This window comes from Lactuca sativa, chromosome 1, assembly GCF_002870075.4.
Source record: "Lactuca sativa cultivar Salinas chromosome 1, Lsat_Salinas_v11, whole genome shotgun sequence".
NCBI lineage: Eukaryota > Viridiplantae > Streptophyta > Magnoliopsida > Asterales > Asteraceae > Lactuca > Lactuca sativa.
The window spans coordinates 204,477,056-204,482,960 of record NC_056623.2 but is presented as its reverse complement, the minus strand read 5'-3'; the positions used below and the strand labels follow the sequence as shown (position 1 = coordinate 204,482,960).

Sequence of the window (5,905 nt, the reverse complement as noted above, 5' to 3'; positions counted from 1 at the left end):
AAATTTGGTTTTAAAATTTACTTCGTTACACTTACTCAAAAAATATGGTATTCAATTGCAATCTTCCAAAATCTCATGACATTTTCAAATTAAGCTCCTCTTTGCTTTCCCCTCTTTTAATACTACAAAATAGTAAGATCAATAAGTAAAGAAACACATCGTCATTTTCTTAAGAAAAATAAAAATAAAAACTAAAATGAAAACTAAAATGAACTCATAATGAAAAGAAAATGAAAACTCTTAAAACTTTGGAATGCCTCCTGATAAGCGCTTCTTTTTGAGGAGTCTTGAGTTGGACTCTTTCTCGCCCTATGTTGTTGTAGTTAGGAGTGGGATCTCCTTTTTTCCTTTTTCTCCTTCCATTTATTCTTGTACGCTTGAACTCGCCATATGTATTCCTTTTTTGAGTCTTTTTTTTATTATCACTTTTCTCTTGCTTTCATTTTACCCATTTAGCTTTTTCAGCTAGTTGCGTCTTCCTATCTTCTTCTTTTTCTTCTACTTCTATCTTATCAATGATTGGCCCATTATTCTCTTGTTCAGTCTCCTTCTCACTCATCTCCACTTCATCATCAGAAACAAAATTTTCTTATTTACTTTCTTCATCAACTTGAACCTGGGGTGTAGTGAACGTGAATACTTCAAAGGTCATAGGAATTGAAGCTTTTGGCTTGGAACACTTTAGGTCTTCTAGTTGAGGCTTCTCCTATGCTTTCAACTCTTCCTCTATTAGCTTGTCTTTTTCGTCTCACTAGTTGAAATTTTCTTCTTCCAAATCATTCACCCATAACACTGTTGGATTAATGTCTAAGTCCATAACTATATTTGGTATGTACTTGACCCGACCCGGCATGGTCCATTTGGGTTGCACTTCACCGACACAATTTATATGGATAATCTTTTGAGAATAGTATGTTTATGATTAATATTAATATATTATAAGTTCTAATATATTATTATGGAATCATATTATTTAATTAGTATTGATCAAGAATTAATTTATAATTAATTAAGTGATCAAAAGGAACTAATTAAATATGGACTCTTATATATATGGAATGGGCCAAGTTCATTTAGGTTGGGCTAAGCTTTCATGGATAGTCCATGGAGTGTTTAACCCATGGATCCTAGGAAATGATAGGTCATGGGTATTAGGGTTTAACCCTAATCCTCCATACTATATAAAGATGTCCTTGGTTGGTGAAATTGGCCACTAGTGTGGATACACTAAAGAAGGGCTAGCCAATTTCACTAGAGAGAACCAAGTAATCATATTCTCTAAAGTATTCCAAGGTGTCTTGGTGATTTGTGATTCCACTTGAGGCTTCCACACTATTGGGGCTAAGCTCTTAAAGCTTGAAGACATCAAGCTACATCAAGAGGTATGTATTCTATCTTGTTACATTCATAGTTTTTTGTATGCTAGATTAGGATAATACCTTGGATGTTCTTATTTGCATGTATAATAGAGAAAACATAGATCCAAGGTATTTAGGGTTGCATGTACACTTAGGAAGTGTTAGAATGCTCAAAACCCAACAAACACCTCATCTATTGTCCTGTCATAACTCACTCATTGGTTCATTTCAATAGTTATATATTTGTCTTCTACCCGTTGTGTAATCTAAGAATCATGGACCTCAATGAGGGCTCTTGCAGTGCTAAAGAATGGTTTTCCTAAGATTATGGGAAGGTCTTCATCTTCTTTCATTTCTAGAACCACAAAGTCAACTAGCAAAATAAATTTTCTAAATGTCACCAACAAATATTCAACAATCTCACATGGATGAGTGATTGAGTCATCCACCATTCGAATTGTCATTCTCGTGTTTTGCAGCCTTAGTAGAACGAGCTTCTCATAAAAAGAATATGGCATGAGATTGATGCTAGCCTCTGAATCGGCTAGATCATTTATTTGAATGGAATTTCCAAATTCACAAGGGAAAGTCAATCGGCCCGGATCTACGATTTTAATCGGCAATCCATCAATAATTCTAGCTGCACACATTCCATTAAGCACGTTGGCGGATGCTTTTTAAAGTCCTTTCGTTTTGTCATTATATCATTAGGAAATTTAGAAATCTTAACCATGGATATGAGGAATGGATCATTGATAGAAAAGGATAACACTTGTTCCATGAATTTCTTCTGCTTTGGCTCTGAAGGATTCTTGAGGGCTCGAGATGGATATGGCAGAGCAGGCTGGTGTGGCTTTAAAAATGAAGAATTTTTATTCTCCAGTGGCCACATTATGGCCTGGTTGCCATGTCATGGGCACTAGGCAGATGGTTTTCCTTTTTATTCATCATGATCTAATTCTTTCGGTTGTGTATCGTATGGTTTGGTATATGTATCATACATCCCAAATGGTTCAAAATCTTCCTCTTTTTTAGTGTATATAGCTATAACATGAGGTTGTGGTTTTGGATCTAGATTTTTAGGAGGTAGCCTTTCATTTACAGGTTTCGTCAGTTAACCCAATTAAGTTTCAATATTGGATATTGTCACTTTTTGGTTTGTTATCATAGCTTCAGTTGCATCATACGTCTTTTCAAAAACAGATGCAAAGAGTGCAAGCATTCACTCGAAATCAGACTTGTTTTCGACGAGTGGTTCTTTTTGATAAAAACCTCAGCTGGTTTGCCTATCATTCTCATCTTTTTGCTTATTGTACTCATTTTAAGGCAACCAATCCCCTTTTGATATCCTCCAATCGACATTGTATTTGTCCCCACTTGAATAACACACTTAGGATTTTCGCTTCTCATTCTCATCTAGATGAAAATGTTTTGTGAAGTGGGGCCCATTGCAATTGTCACATCCAACTCATATGGCATGTATGGACTAATCCATTTTTGTCATTAGTGGATCAATATTCTCTAGTTTATCTATTATTGCATCCAAGTATTCGTTTCCTAGATTGCCTTTTCCTCTTATAGCATCTTCTTGCAGGGTATGATATTCTCTTGAGTGCTTCGCGAACTCTTGGATTAATTCTTTGATCATGGCCAGATTTTTCTTCGTTAGCAACTATTGAGACTAAAGAAGTTGCCTTGTTTTCACTGTCACACACATCATAGAAAATATAAACCTCTTGTTGCATGTTCAAGTCGTGTTGAGGACAATTTCTTTGAAGACCTTTATACCATTCCTAAGCTTTGTATAAGGAGTCCACCATTTGTTGTTCGAAATTTGCTATATTTTTCTTCGATTTTGCAACCTTGGGTGGTGTACTAAATTTTGGGTGAACTCTTCACGAAGTTGAGCCCATGTAGTGATAGCACCGGGTGGAAGTGCCATGAGCCAATCTTTTTCCACTCCTCTAAAAGTCATCGGAAGCATATGCAACAACACCATTTCACATGGTATATTAGGAATATTGAAATAGTTAGCACTTTGTTCACTTTTTCATTATGCTTGAAGGCACCTTCATGATCTTTCACATAGAATTGGATATCTTTTAGCATGTTTAAAATGTGCCGCTTCAATTTGAAACTCGTGTTGTTTGGAATTTCAGGTTGCAAAGACCCGACCCGTTATCATGCATCCTTTTCTTGTACTTTTCAATCGTCATATCCGCAATGTTCGCCATTTTTTCTACCTCTATCTTGATATCATACTCTAAATTGCTCTTTGTTCCAGCCTCACATCCTATTTCTTTCTTGCTTAGACACTTCTTAAAGTGCTTGACTTTTTTGGATTCAAAATTATTGCTTGACTCACTTATCTTCTTTTGAAATGCTGGTTCTGGATGTTAATGTGGTGGAACTATTTCAGTATTAGATCCTCTGGCGATAAATCATTGAAAAAAACACGTAAAATGAATAAAAATAAATTAACAAAAAACTGTCTGTTAGTGACAATGACGTGGGCAGTTGTAACACTCGGAATCTGGAAGGCTAATTATGGAAAATAAAACCTCATTTTTAAAGGTCAAGTCAACAAGTTTAAGGCATAAACTCGATGTGTAGGAATTATGAGTCACGCTCATTTTCGAAGATCAACTCGATGAGTTGGAGGGGATTAACTCGACGAGTTGGTCGCGGTTTGAGAAACCCTAATTTGGGATTTTTCACCCTATTTAATCAACTTAAGCTCTAGGGTTTGGCCTCATTTCCAACCTCCATCGTCCTAAACCCTAACCTCGAGACCCTAAGGACATATTTGAGTGTTGTGAGTTTATAAAGAGTTTTCGTTGGTGATTCTTGAAGGAGACTTGAAAATGGAAGCACCTAGCTTGGAGGATTGACTATAGATCTAGAAACCCTTCGTCAAGAGCTGCATCTTTGAGGTATAAAGTCGTCACATTGAAATATAGCTTACTAGATCACTTTTCTTGAATTTTTAGCTTGAGTTTTGGGGCTTTGATAAAATGGTCTGAAGCAAAGTGGTTTCCAGGGGTTAATAGGATAGATTTGACCCCTATATTTCCTATTTAGGCTTAAAGTTGCAAACTTTAATGGCCTCGAAGTCCCATTCATGCAATATGTCCATTGTGAAGTCAAAAATGGACATTTGAGGGTGTTTCTTGAATGCTTGAACATAAAGTTGGAAACTTTACGTGATTTGTCAACCTTGGGACATTAGATATGTATCTTGGTGTGTTGTAGTAGATGTTTAGGGGCTTAATATATTGAGACCACCTTTAAAGAAACTAGGGTTTGAGTTTTAAACTTAGTAGATGATTCTTGAGGGTAAAGTTGGAAACTTTACCCTTCTAGACCTTAAAATGGAAAGGACCTGAGGTTTGGAGCTGTTGGATTCCAAAGAAATTGCTTAATGCATTAAGAATGGTTAACAAATTGAAGAACTTGACGATTTCACAAAGGAGCTCAGCGAGTTGCTGTGAGTATGTCCCGATTCTGTTGAAAAGGAAAGAACTCAACGAGTTGATTCATAGTATCACGATTTTTTGGTTTATGGGAACTCATCGAGTTAAAGGGCAACTCGATGAGTTGAGTCAAATCGGAGCGTTTACTTTGACTTTGACTTGGATGTTGACTTTGACCTTAACTTGACTTTCACCAAAATTGACCCTTGGAGGATTATGAAGTATGTAATGGATTTTAAAGGGTAGTCCATGTAAGGGTTTGGGCCAGATTTTGAAAATTGGGCCATTAATGGGCTTTCATGGGTTTTATAGTATGGACCTTGATGGGTCGGTGGTGAAATGGTCATTTCACCCCAAGTAAGGATTAAGGATCATGGTTTGACACCCAACTGCTAATTGGGTGATAGCTCAGGGAGTTGTCAGGGTAGCAGCTAAGGCTTTTTACAGTGGGCTTCATTATTCGAGGTAAGTTACCTTCCCGGTAGAAGTGGGTCAAAGACACGAATGCTGGCCCACTAGTACTTGTTTATAGGTAGATGATTGTCTTTTTGATAATTTTATTATATGACACTATTTGTTATGCTTTATGTGCTAGTATGCTATGATGATAGGTGATATGTGGTAGTGGTAGGGGTGAAATAGTACCCATAACTAATTGAATGAGACCGAAAGGGTAGGCCAGCATGTAGATATGCTAGGCGGTTACCAGTTGAAAGACATCGAAGGGGTAGGCCAGCACCCAGATACTCTTGGCAATATGTGATTATGCGTTTATAGGATAGGATGCTATGTGGTAGTGGTAATGGATGAAGTAGTCCCCGTAACCATTTGAAAAAGACCAAAGGGGTAGATCAGCACCCAAATATGCTTGGCAGTTACCGGTTGAAAGAGACTGAAGGGGTAGGCCGGCACCCGGATATGCTTGGAAATATGTTATTATATGTTATGTGGTATGATGGGGGAACTTACTAAGCTTTGTTCTTACGGTTTTCAGTTTTGGCTTTAGGTACTTCTTCTTCGAAAGGAAAGGAGCCAGCATGATTGCAATGCATCACACTAGGATTTTCGCACATG

General features: G+C 37.1%; 1 non-coding gene across 1 annotated transcript; it reads left to right on the top strand.

Moving 5' to 3' along the window:
* The first annotated feature begins 3,107 nt into the window (after positions 1–3,107).
* On the top strand, positions 3,108–3,215 carry LOC111892095 (small nucleolar RNA R71). Its single transcript, XR_002850430.1, has one exon. It is a non-coding gene; the product is annotated as a small nucleolar RNA R71 (small nucleolar RNA).
* Positions 3,216–5,905: the final 2,690 nt, after the last annotated feature.